A 14,379-nucleotide genomic window follows, 5' to 3' on the forward strand; every position below is an offset into this window, starting at 1 on the left:
TTCCCAAGGTTCCTAATCCTGAGTCCATTTCTAAATTCAGACCCATTAGTCTGTGTAATTATTCTTATAAGATTTTGGCGATGGTTTTGGCAAATAGTTACGATCGATGCTGCTTGATCTCATTTCCCTTATGCAAAATGCCACTGTCGGTGGCAAGCAAATTCAAGATAATATTGGGATAGCGCATAAAGTGTTTCACTTTCTTTAACTTCAAAAAGCTCGGTGTAAGTATGAGCTCGCACTTAAGCTAGATATGCATAAGGCTTATGACCGAGTGGAGTGGGATTTCCTTAATGCAGTGATGGAGAAGCTTGGATTTCATCCTCGGTGGCGTAGATTAATTATGAGGTGTGTTAGCTCGGTCAATTTTGTGGTTCTTCTTAATCGGCAACCGGGTCATAAGTTTGCTCCTGCCTGGGGTTTATACCAGGGGGATCCTTTATCTCCTTATCTGTTTCTGTTGGTGAGTGACGTTTTCTCCAGAAGGCTTTAATGGGCAGTTGATAGGCATTAATTGGAAAGCATGTAGTTGAACCCACATGGGCCGATTCTTTCCCACATCTTCTTTGCGGATGATATGCTTATTTTTCTCAAGGCTACCAGGCAGAATTGTTGTCAATTGGTTCATCTTATTAAGGAGTACTGTCAGGCCTGAGGTCAAAGGGTCAACTTTCATAAATCATGTGTGTTCTTTGGGGCTAATAGGCCGTTGGCAGTGTCTAGGGAGCTCGCATAGGTTCTTAAAGTGCCTCTGGAATCTGATCCTGGTAAGTACTTAGGTGTCTCTACCTTATGGGGGAGATCAAAATGCCAGGGTCTTGCTTATGTTAAAGGTCGCATTTTACAAAAGCTTCAAGGTTTGCAGCAGCATACGCTCTCGCAGGCAGGGAAAAAGGTTTTACTTAAAGCTATTGTTCAAGCGATTCCTACATACCCTATGAATTTGTCTAAGTTTCCAACGATGGTATGTAAGGAACTGGATTCCTTGATATCTAGATTTTGGTAGGGAGATGTAGGAGATGAGTAGAAGATCCATTGGTTATCTCATACGACTTTGGGCCTTTCCAAGCGAGAGGGAGGTTTGGGTTTTCAGAACTTTAGTGATTTCAATGATGCTTTACTTGCCAAGCAATGTTGGCGATTGATCTATAATCCTCATTCACTTTGGGCTTTGTTTTTGAAGGCTCGTTACTTTCCCAATTGTTCTTGTTTGGATGCTCCACGAGGAAGTAAGGCCTCTTGGGCATGGCATAGTCTTCTGGTGGGGCAGAGATATGTTGATGAAGGAAGCCCGGCAAATTATGAATGGGCATACCATGGGGCTTTGGGTGGATCGTTGGCTTCCCTTTCCTCAGATGGGTCATCCTCTTCCCAGTGGAGGGACTACTCGAGTGGAAACGTTAATTCACCTTACTTTGCGCTATTGGGATCTCAGTTGCCTTCAATCGTTTTTGTTGACTAAGGAATTGGATGCAATTAGGAAAACCAATATCAGGGATACTGGCAAGCAAGACCGCTTGGTCTGGCTAGCTACCAAAAATGGATCATACGCAATGAAATCGGGATATTTCTGTGCCTGCTCCTTGCATGGGTCACCGATGCCTTTTTGGCCCTCCTCTTTCGCACCAGGTATGAACTATTATCTGGAAATTGAGTGTCCCACCTAAAATTAGACATTTTATGTGGCGTCTTGCCCACCGGGCCCTGGCTACGATGGAAAACTTGTTTGTTTGCAATCGGCTCCCTTGCTGCTCTGTCAGATTTGTCATAGGCATGCATAATCTATTAAACATTTGTTCTTATTATGCCTTTGGGTTGAGCCGGTCTAGTTTGGTGGAGTTCTTAATTATAAAGTTGATAAAAATACGATCTCTTCATGGGTTGATTGGTTCCATTCCATTGCCACTCAGAGGTTTGGGTTTCCGAAGGCGCATGGTTTTTTCCTTTCAAATAATGCTTTTACTTGTTGGAATATTTGGAAAGCTAAATGTCAATTTTTGTTTCATCACTCTCTCATCAACCCTACAAAAGTTCTTCTTGCCATATCTACTTCAACTTCGGTGTTTTTGGCCGTTAATGGGTCACATTCTTCTTCCTCTCCGGTGTTCTTCTCGCGACAGCCTGCGGTGGTCATTTGGTCACCCCCACCACTTTCCTTCTTCAAGATAAATGTTGATGCCAACTGGTCTTCTTCCACACGACATGGCTTTGTGGGCATGGTGATTAAAGGAAAGCAGGGTCAGTTTGTTGCTACTGCACGGTATGAAGTTCAAGCGCCTAATGCATCCACGGCAGAGGCTTTGGCTATATTGAGATGATGTCAACTTGTTGTTCATCTGGGCATGTGAAAGGTAATCTTTGAATCTGATTCTCAAGATAACATTTCATCTTTATCACATTCGTTGGATGCTGGCAGCTAGGAAGCCTTTCCTACCTTGACATTGGTTAAAAGGTTTGAAGAGTCTTTCCAGGTCTGTCGCTGGTCTTGGGTTCCAAGATCAGCCAATCTGGCGGCGTATTTCTTGGTGTCGCGTCACAACACAAAGATGTGCAACCAGATTTGGGTTAACCGCCCTCCATCTTTGTTGGTTCATGTACTTAACAAGGATGGTTTGCCATGTCCTCCTGGTTCATGTTAATTTAGGTTGCAACATATGGGGTGACACTTGAACTCGGTTCTTGTGTCTTTCCTTATCCCCTTTGCTGTTTGTTTGTGATGTTCTGTTTGTTAGCCTTTTGGTAGGCTTTCGATGTATCCTTCTGGCTTTTGCTGGCTTGTTATATATTGCCTGTTTTCCAAAAAAAAAAAAAAAAAAAAAAAAAAAGAAGTGTAAACGTATTTATAAAAAATTGTCCTTTGATCCTAACGCTTTAATAAAATAGAAAATTGGATGGACATTTTACATACAAGGTAGATTAACACAAGGGCACTAAAGTGTGGTTTATACACAAATTATTTGTTAGTTTTCCGTAATTCTATTTTTTGTTGAAATTTATATATGCTTCTAATTAATTTGCACTCAAGTTCAAATTCTCATCTCTATATTTTTATATGCTAAATATGAATATAATGTAAACTATCTATTATCTTATCCTCGGTCGAAAAACAAAACAAAGAAGAGCATAATAAATTAGTAAGCATATGGAGGAGGGGATGTACTGGCATTACTAGGGCGTCCAATCAAAGTCCTGCCCATTGACATCAGTTTTTTGGTTCTTAAACCTGTGAAGATTGAAGAAAGCTTGAAGAAACTTGAGTGCAGAAATTCAGAAAAGAAAGAGAGAGAGCTCGAGAGTTTTAGACTGAGAAATGCTTTTTTTATTTTTTATTGTTAAGTAATATTTACAATGGTAGTTTATATAACTATCTTTCTTGCAAAGCTTGTAGTGCAAGTTAAACTATTGAATTATATTTAAACCTCCTTATCTCAACTAACTATACGTCTAACAACTCATAACAACCTTCATATAACTATCTTTCTTGTCTATTGACGAGTGGCACTAGCTTGACCTTTGATTTCTTCTTCACTTGGATCCTGGATTTTGTCTTCATTATTCTTACAAAACCTAGCTCTTCAAACATTTCATTTTTAGCTTTTTTGTTCTTAAACCTACCTCCTTCAAAAGTTTCATATTCGTCATTTTTATCTTTCAATATAACTTCCGCACTGAAACATGCCCTAAACTGGCGCATTTCTACACCGTGGTACTAGAACCATTACGTTTTTTCTGCATGGTAAACTTTATCACACCCTCATCTACGGCACTATTAACAAACGTCATGGATGACCATAATTGACGCATGTGGATCTGGCTTTCAACAGCCTAGAACACATTATGGGAGATGTTGAAGGGGATTGATTGCTCCGTAAGATGTATTTTATGCGTATTTGAAATTTGTAGTGCTTACTGATTTAATTCATGAAAAACCTTTCACAATGGGACGGGACCCTTTATGTGGGTCCCACACCAGCTGCCACATACATACGACAGCCCCTATATATAAAAAGGGAGGTCTGATATGATTCCCCAAGGTTAGGTGGTTTGAAGTTCTAAAATTTCCCAAAACTTGCACCATTTGAAAGTGTTAGGATGAAACAATACAATCTTGTGTCTCGACATCTGATATGCACCGGTTGGTCATTTGACGTTCGATTTGGCAAGTTCATCACAGTGAACAATATTTGACTAGACGACCCTGATGACATGAATATTTTTGGAAAATTGCATGAATGCTGCATCTGCCTTTTTGTCTACGAGAATGGAGCAGAACTACAATCGCCATCATCGTTTATTTTCACTGTACTTGCATAGACAAATGGTTACATACCAATGCTACCTGCCCTATATATTCAACATTTTAGAGCCTGGTGATCGGCATGATGATATTAAAGAAGTGTGAACCTACGAGATCAAATATATAGAAGATATTAAGATGAAGGCCCAAGTGTTGGAATTTATTAGATTTATTTAGGAAATTAATTAGAGATTTCTGTAGAGCGGAACGGGCTTGTAGTACTTCGATTGCCGGGTTTCTACTTCAAATGTTTCTATTAGATGAAGGTTCTAATAATTTTCCCAATAAAAACTTGACCACTTGGGATTGGCCATGAGTCCTACATATATTTTTTTTTTTTTTTTCCCAAAAAAGACTTTAAAAAAATTAACCCAAGAACTCATCCAAGGTGGAATGGAAGTAGCCAAGATGGGGTAAGTGTTTATTGAGATGCCCCTGAGAACTTAGGCAAACAAGCAGCTAGGACAATTTTTAGTTTACCATATCATTAAGGCAGAAAACTTCTTCAGCAAAAAACAGAAGAACAACTAGATTAAGAGCAAGTTAAACACGAAATCTCTGGATGGAGGGACCAAGGAGGGTAGGGTACCGGCACAAGAATCAGAGGAGCTTTCTTACGGACCGTGAGCCCGTAAACTTCAGTCATGTCCAAGGCTTCAGGCAATGCGCTACCACTAGTACTAGGCACTTTCCAATTAAACCAGTACAGAATGTTGGCAAGCACCTGTTCGGCTGAAAGAACCCCAAAGGCGATTCCCGGGCACCCCCTTCTCCCAGCACCAAATGGGATGAGTTGAAAGTCCTGGCCCCTGAAATCAATGGAGCTGCCCTCGAACCTCTCTGGGATAGACTCCACCGGCCTGTCCCATACTTCAGGGTCCCTCTGTATGGAAAATGCACTGACCATCACTCTTGTTTTCGCGGGGATATCGTAGCCTCCCAATTTTATATCTGCGGTTGATTCACGAGGAATTAAAAGAGGAGCCGGAGGATGGAGTCTTACGTTTTCTTTGATGACACATTTCATGTACTTCATTTGACTGAGGTCGTTCTCCTCTACCTTTGCCTTTTTTCCCACCACACTTCTTACCTCTTCTTGGACTTTTTTTCATCACTCTTGGATTTTTCACAAGCTCCGCCATTAGCCATACCATCGCAGTTGAACTAGTATCACTTCCCCCCCACAAACATGTCCTAAAATCAAAAAATTACAAACCCAAATCGATATCAATATGTGCGTGCGTGCCTGCATGCGCGTGTGTGTAATGTGAGTTAGGGAGGAGGATATAAACAAACCTGTAGTAGTGCCTTGAGGTCTTCTTTAGTGAACTCAAAGTCAAGCGCGCCGTCATTTTGAACTTGCAGGAGGATATCCACAAAATCCTTCTTAATAGTCTTACCTTCTCTATCCGCCGTCTTGTGTTCATTGTTAAAGATTGAGACAATCAGGAATGAGACTTCGGCTCTATAAGAAAGTATCTTTGTATTAAATTAGTTTCTTGTTTCATAAGTCAACTTGTAATTACCTAGTTTAGCACTTAGCTTGTGTATATAGGTGGAGCTGTATTCCTTTTCTTCATAAGAATATACGAAAACAATTATTCAAAACCCTATTGGTTTTCTACATGGTACCAGAGCGATAATCTTGGGACCGAAGAAATTATTAAACCCTAGCCGTCCACCATGGCCGAGCACAACGATAAAGTGAACCCATCTGGTTCAACGGAGGCAACCATTTATGATGTCAACCATGCTTATTACCTGCATCATTCTGATCAGCCGGGAATGATGCTCGTTTCTCAGCCGCTCACTCCAGACAACTACAACACCTGGAGCAGGGCGATGATTGGAGCATTGAAAGCCAAAAACAAGTTGAGTTTTGTTGATGGAACTTTCAAGAAACCAAAAAGAAGGTCGCTGCAGCAGACTTGCATCAATGGGATCGATGCAACAGTTTAGTTAAAACATGGTTAGTAAACTCCATATCACCGGAAATTCAATCAAGTATTATTTACTGTGATCTTGCGTATCAAGTTTGGGAGGACTTGAAAGAACGTTTCTCTCAAACGAACAATATGCAACTGTATCACATTGAGAGCGCGATTCATGATTGCACCCAAGGAACAATAACTGTGAGTTCTTATTTCACCAAACTCAAAGCATTATGGGACAAAAGAGATGCTGCGATCAGCCTACCAGATTGCGACTATAACACCTTGCAACATGTGTTGGCTTTTCAACAAAATCAAAAGGCCATTAAGTTTCTTATGGGACTTAATGAAACCTTCAGTGCAGTAAAAGATCAAATCCTCTTAATGGATCCACTTCCACCAGTCAATAAGGTATACTCTCTTGTGCTACGACATGAGAAGCAACATGACGCTACTGCAGGAAAATCATCAGTACAGGAGGCTGCTGTGTTTGCGGCCCAAGGACCCGACTCCAACAAGAAATATGTTGATGTGAAGTGTACTCGCTACAACAAAAACAATCACACCACTGAAGCTTGCCGTGCCCATTTGAAATGTGAATATTGTGGCTGGAAAGGCCATACGATAGATTATTGTCGAAAACTGAAAAGGGCGGATCCGGAGCAACAAAGAAGCCATCCTAAGCAGGAGAAATCCAGAGGTAACAATGTTTCAAGTAATCTTGATAGACAGGAATTGTCAACTTCCTTCCCATTCACACCAGATCAGTGCAAGCAAATAATGACCATGCTCAATAACAACAAAGCCAAGGCGCACAATGTTGGTAAAAATCCCTCTCTAAATGATCTCTCAGGTAAAGTTTTTTCCTTCACTTCTCATGGTCAGAAATCATCATGGATCTTGGATAGCGGTGCCACAGATCACATAATTACATCACATACTTTGTTAACCTCTTCTGTGCCTGTTAGGAATAAGACCGTGAAACAGCCCGATGGTACCTATGTCGCAGTAACACACATAGGGACCATGCAGTTTTCCACAGATTTTGTCTTACATGATGTTCTTTGTGTCCCCACTTTCCAACTCAATCTAATCTCCATTAGTCAACTTGCCTATCAGTCCTTGTGTATCACGATTTTTCTAAGTCATTTTTGTGTGATTCAGGACCTTCGTTCGGGGAAGATGATTGGGACGGGGAGTGAACGAGAAGGCCTATATTTTTTGGACGGCACCAACAAAAGACCTACCATATCCACCACTCATGCTGTTCAGAAAATATCACCACACCTTTGGCATCAACGCCTAGGCCACCTCTCTGATCAAGCCCTTCGATATACTTCACTCTCTACTCTTGCCTTTGGTTCTTGTATTTCCAATAATTGTCTTGTGTGTCCTCTCGCCAAACAAACGAGATCTCCATTTCCAATAAGTCCAATTTCAACTAGCATGCCTTTTGAACTTTTACATATTGATATTTGGGGGGGATTTCGCATTGCTTCACTCACTGGAGCCCAATATTTTCTCACAATTGTTGATGATCACACTCGTTGTACTTGGATTTACTTAATGAAACACAAATCTGACACACGACACCATTTGTTCAATTTCATCCACCTTGTTGAAAATCAGTTTTCTCACCGAGTGAAGACAGTTAGGAGTGACAATGGGCCAGAATTTAAACTTGTTGATTTCTACTCCACCAAAGGCATTTTCCATGAAACAACATGTGTGGCTACCCCCCAACAAAATGGGGTGGCTGAACGCAAACACCGTCACCTCCTTAACATTGCTAGGGCACTCCTCATTCAAGCTCACCTGCCTACCAATTTTTGGGGAGAAGCCATCTTCACCGCTGCCTACCTTATCAATCGTACACCCACTCAAGTCTTGCATGGTAAAACGCCTTACGATCTTTTGTTTCACAAACCACCTAAATATTCACATTTGAAGGTTTTTGGCTGCCTTTGCTTTGCATCCACACACGCACATCATCCATCCAAATTTGATGCTCGGTCCACCCCATGCATATTTATTGGTTATCCATATGGCAAGAAAGGGTACAAGGTTTATGACCTCCACACACGGAAAATATTCATCTCCCGTGATGTGCTCTTTCGTGAACATACATTCCCTTTTAACACACCTTCCGCATCACCCTCTGACATGACTCATCCACCACTATACCCATCTCTACCTAACCTAGCTGATTTCTCTTACGATCCATCACCTGTTCCACTCACACCTACAAACCTTGACTCATCACCTAACCATCCTACACCTTCCACTCTTCACGGCAATAATGTCCCCGACGCTGTGCCTCCATCTGCCTCACCTCCCATCGACACCTTCACCACCCTACCTCTTCCCACCTCTGACGACACATCGTCTCAGCCTGCCCACACATCTAGTCGCTCTTCCACCCGAGCCACTCAACCACCTCCCTACCTACAACAATTCCATGTTGGTGTCAAGTTACCTTCTCGTCCCAACCCATCATCGACCTCTCACGTTGAATCACACAAAGGTAGTACTTCTCACTCTCTCTCTCACTTCCTATCTTATGATCATTTGTCCCACACTCACCATGCCTTTACTACCTCACTTTCCCTTGTCAAAGAACCTCAAAATTATTTGCAGGTTATTAAATATCCTAAATGGTGCCAGGCCATGAGAGATGAGATTTCTGCTCTTGAGGCCAACCACACTTGGACTCTCCAATCTCTTCCTCCTGGGAAGAAACCCATTGGTTGCAAATGGGTTTACAAAATCAAGCTTAATCCAGATGGTTTTGTGGAACGCTACAAGGCCCACCTGGTTGCCAAGGGATATACACAAATCGAAGGTCTTGACTACAAGGAGACTTTTGCTCCTGTCGCTAAGATGGTCACCGTTCGTTTACTCCTTGGTGTTACCGCTACTCAAGGTTGGCATTTGTACCAACTCGATGTCAATAATGCCTTCCTCCATGGAGACTTACTTGAAGATGTTTACATGCGACTTCCACCCGGCTACGGACGCAAGGGGGAGACACTTGTATGCAAGCTTCAGAAGTCCCTTTATGGACTTAAACAGGCTTCAAGGCAGTGGTTTCTGAAGCTTTCTTCTGCACTCAAGGCTGCAGGTTATCAACAATCCAACGCGGACTACTCTTTGTTCGTCCGATCCAAAGGCATAAGTCTTACTGCTATTCTTGTGTATGTGGATGATGTGATATTGACCGGTAATGATTTCTCATTCATTGAGAAGACAAAAGAGTTTTTGGCCAGCAAGTTCAAACTCAAAGATCTAGGAAAGTTAAAATACTTTCTGGGCATTGAAGTTGCGAGGTCATCTCAAGGTATATCTTTGTCACAACGAAAATATGCCTTGGAAATATTGGAGGACACTGGTTTTCTTAGAGCTAAACCGGCTCGATTTCCTATGGATCAGAACCTGGGACTCACGCAGACAGATAGTGAGCTGTTGAAAGATCCATCCATATATCGTAGACTCGTTGGTCGTCTAATTTATTTGACAATCACTCGGCCAGACCTGGTCTACTCTGTCCACATTTTAAGTCAATTTATGGACAAGCCTAGGCTGCCTCATTTAGATGCAGCACATCAAGTTTTGGAGGTACATAAAAGGGACGCCAGGACAAGGGATCATGCTCTACTCCACCAGATCCCTTCAACTGAAAGCATATTGCGACGCTGATTAGGCAAAATGCAAAGATACAAGAAGGTCAGTTTCGGGCTATTGTATCATGCTTGGAGACTCACTTATATCTTGGAAAACAAAGAAGCAAACCACAGTGGCAAGATCTACAGCGGAGGCAGAATATAGAGCCATGGCATCCACATGTTGTGAGATAACTTGGCTAAGATATGTGCTTAATGATCTATATGTTCATCATCCGAAACCTGTTACTTTGTTCTGTGATAATCAAGCTGCCCTCCACATTGCATCCAACCCTGTATTCCATGAGCGAACGAAACATATCGAACTTGATTGTCATCTGGTTCGAGAAAAGATACAAGAAGGTCTTATCAAAACTACCCATGTCCGAACTCTACAACAATTGCAGATTTGTTTACCAAAGCACTAAGTACCTCTCAGTTTGAAAATCTTCTTAGCAAGTTGAGTATAATTAACATATACTCCAACTTGAGGGTGAGTGTTAAAGATTGAGACAATCAGGAATGAGACTTCGGCTCTATAAGAAAGTATCTTTGTATTAAATTAGTTTCTTGTTTCATAAGTCAACTTGTAATTACCTAGTTCAGCACTTAGCTTGTGTATATAGGTGGAGCTGTATTCCTTTTCTTCATAAGAATATACGAAAACAATTATTCAAAACCCTATTGGTTTTCTACATTCATCAATCAACTGATCATAAAACTCATCAAAACGGGAAAAAATCGCTTTCAAATGCGCAATGTAGCCTCTAAGACGGTCAATCCATCTCAACGCAGGGAACATATCTCCGAAACTGAAGCTCATTACTTGCACCATCAACTTTTTCGCCGTCTCTCCAAACCAAGTACCATCTTCATCGTCAAACTTTTGTCCAAGAATAGACCTACACATTATGTTGTTGGAGGTCAATATCAGCAGCTCGCTCAGATCAATCAGAGACTCGCCGATCGCGAGGCATGCTTTTTGAATCTTCTCAACCATCTCAGTAGCTTCTTCCACCCTAGCATACTGAAATTGTTGCACCCTCTTAAGGCTCAGAAGTTCAAGAACACAAATTTTCCGAACTTTTCTCCAGTAGTCCGCATAAGGCGCGAAAGCCACGTCATGGCCTTCGTAGAATAATATGCCAGGAGCCGTCATTTTGGGGCGGCTGGCGAACATTGTATCATGAGTCTTCATGACTTCCCTCGCCATTTCTACAGATGAAACAACCAGTGTTGGAACTTTTCCAAAGTGAAATAGCATTCGAGAGCCATACTTCTTCGAGAGAGCGCAAAGGAGAGCGATGTGGGAATGCGCCTAGCAGGTGGTTTCCAATCAGTGGCAACTTCGGTGGAGATGGTGGTAGTTTGAGTGGTTTCCCACTTGATTTTGTGAGTGATGAAAACAAAATGTAGATTGAAAGGAAGAGAATTGAAACCAGGAGAAGATTGAAGATACTTCTCCTTTGTAGCTGGTCTTGCCACAGTTGACTCAAATGTGACAATAAAGCCATTGTTGCTACAAGCTATGGTTTTGCCTGGCTATTACTTGAAATCTCAGTACTTCTTATACGGTTTTTCAGGGTTTTTATTACAAGATTAAATAAATTAAACAAAAATAACCGATATATTTAATAGTAGTGTATAAAAAAAGAACATGGCGTACAGTTATCATTTTCGGACATGATACTGAATAAACAAATCTGAATAATTTAACAGAAACAGTGTAAATGATCAAATACATAAAAATATATATATTTTTTCAGTGCAGCCTCGCACTAACATGTGGCGATCGTAAGCGCTTGCACCGACGAAACAAGGTAGTGAACTACGTATTCACAACGGCATCCACCTGCACGGAATCAATTAACATCGCACAACTACCCAGATGACAAACTATAATTCTCTAGAACATGATGAAATATGGCATCCACAAGGTCCATCTACTTGTACCCTCCTAACAAATATTACGTAACTTTAGTTTGGGACATGACAAACTTGTGCGAGCATGTGATCCAAAGACAATAATGTGTGAAATGTATTTTGGAGAAACTTGTATCCGTATGTTATAGTAGAAGCAAAAGTATAGATTCCTGTGAAGTACTTAGGTTATAATTAGGCTTAATTTCTTTCAGTGACATGGTAGTACGTACTCCAGTCTTAGCTCGAACATTGCACTATTATGTAGCTTTAGTTGGAACACTTGATACTAAACAAACGAAATTTTGTATTGTGTTACGGAATATGAGATACTATAAGTGTTTTAACAATTAAATCTGTATTTAAAAATACAAAAATTGAAATCCAACAATTAAAAAATTCGGCGTGCACGTTAAAGTTTACAAAGTTCTTGTCAATACTTTTTCAGATATCAAATCTATCAATATTTGTGTCGATCGAGATTTCTGTACTTATAATAAAGACCCCATATCTCCTGACGGATTGATATTATTTAAGACCTTCAATCAATCCTAGTAAACACACATAATGTATTGCCGCACAATGTTAAACACATGTGTAGTTTTACTAGACACATGCTAGCACACTCCCAAGAGTTGACAAGGCCCCAGGAGGCAAGCATGGTGGTGGTCCACGATAGGCCTAGCAAACGGGTTGTGTATGTTATATTCGTGTCGTTTTCATGTAACACCTGTTATCTTAACGGGTGATATCGTGTTACATCCATTATCTTAACAGGTCTTATGGCCCGTTAAGAAAAATATTTTTTTTTTTTCCTTAAATTTGCACATACCACATATTGCCACTTAAATATTAACTTCAAAACATTAAAATACATTTGTCGTTTAAGTACTACATCTACACTAAAAAATAAGAGCCTAATAAACAAACATCCATACACTACTAGTCTATTACAAAATATTAAATGTGCAAGGATATGCAAAATGAAAGAGTTTTTGTTTTCAAGGTTGTGAAGTTTTTCTCAAAAGTTTAAACATTGTCAATGGAACTCAAAGCTGCATGTTATTCTGTTTACAAAATCCTCAATTTTCAGCGATCATCATGACATAAGATTTTATGGTATCCACTAGTGTAAATATTTTAAATTGAAGATCGAATTCATTTATTGTATTCATATAGGGTCAAGGAATGTAGCTATAAAAAAATTATCAAAATCGGAGTTAAAATAACCGTTAAATCGTGATTTTTCATTGATAACCGTCGAAAAATTTTGTCTCGTTACTTGATCTTTGAATGTTTGTTTTTTGTGCTTTTTGGCGTATGCAATCTTCAAGCATATACAAACAAGTGTGATGGTTGGATCGTTAAAATTAGTGTCGTAGAATGCGTATCCTATCAAAATGATTGATTCACTAACACTTAGAGTTTATTTATACTTTCATTAAATATAACATAAGATTTTGTAGTATCCACTAGTGTAAATATTTTAAATTGAAGATCAAATTCATTCATTGTATTCATATAGGGTCAAGGAGTGTAGCTGTTAAAAATATCAAAATCGGAGTTAAAATAACCGTTAAATTGTGATTTTTCGTTGATAACCGTTGAAAAGTTTTGTCCCGTTACTTGATCTCTGAATGTTTGTTTTTTGCAATTTTTGGCGTATGCGATCTCGAAGTATATACAAACATGTTTGACGGTTGGATCGTTGGATCGTTGAAATTAGTTTCATAGAATGCGTCCTATCAAAACAATATATTCACTAACACTTCAGAGTTTATTCATACTTTCATTAAATATAACATAAGATTTTGTGCTATCCACTAGTGTAAATATTTTAAATTGAAGATCGAATTTATTCATTGTATTCATATAGGGTCAAGGAGTCTAGCTGTAAAAAAATCATCAAAATCGGAGTTAAAATAACCGTTAAATTGTGATTTTTCGTTGATAACCGTCGAAAAGTTTTGTCCCGTTACTTGATCTCTGAATGTTTTTTTTTTGCGATTTTTGGTGCATGCGATCTTCAATCATGTACAAAAAAGTTTAACGGTTGGATCGTTGAAATTAGTTTTGTAGAATGCGTATCCCATCAAAACGATAGATTCACTAACACTTAAAAAGTTTAATTGTACTTTCATTAAATATAACATAAGATTTTGTGGTATCCACTAGTATAAATATTTTAAATTGAAGATCGAGTTCATTCATTGTATTTATATAGGGTTAAGAAGTGTATCTGTAAAAAAAATCATCAAAATCAGAGTTAAAATAATCGTTAAATCGTGAATTTTTGTTAATAACTATCGAAAAGTTTTGTTCCATTACTTGATCTCTGAATGTTTGTTTTTTGCAATTTTTGGCGTATGCGATCTCAAAGTATATACAAACATGTTTGACGGTTGGATTGTTGAAACTAGTTTCGTAGAATGCATATTCCATCAAAACAAAAGATTCACTAACATTTAAGAGTTTATTCATACTTTTATTAAGTATAACATAAGATTTTGTGGTATCCACTAGTGTAAATATTTTAAATTAAAGATCGAGTTCATTCATTGTATACGTATAA

General features: G+C 39.5%; 1 pseudogene; it reads right to left on the bottom strand.

Annotated features, from left to right (window-relative positions):
- Window positions 1–4,829: 4,829 nt before the first annotated feature.
- LOC103941440 lies at window positions 4,830–11,401 on the bottom strand (annotated as a pseudogene).
- Between the last annotated feature and the right edge of the window lie 2,978 nt (window positions 11,402–14,379).

This window comes from the organism of the source record quoted next, unplaced genomic scaffold, assembly GCF_019419815.1.
Source record: "Pyrus x bretschneideri cultivar Hongxiangsu unplaced genomic scaffold, Pyrus_bretschneideri_v1 Contig27, whole genome shotgun sequence".
NCBI lineage: Eukaryota > Viridiplantae > Streptophyta > Magnoliopsida > Rosales > Rosaceae > Pyrus > Pyrus x bretschneideri.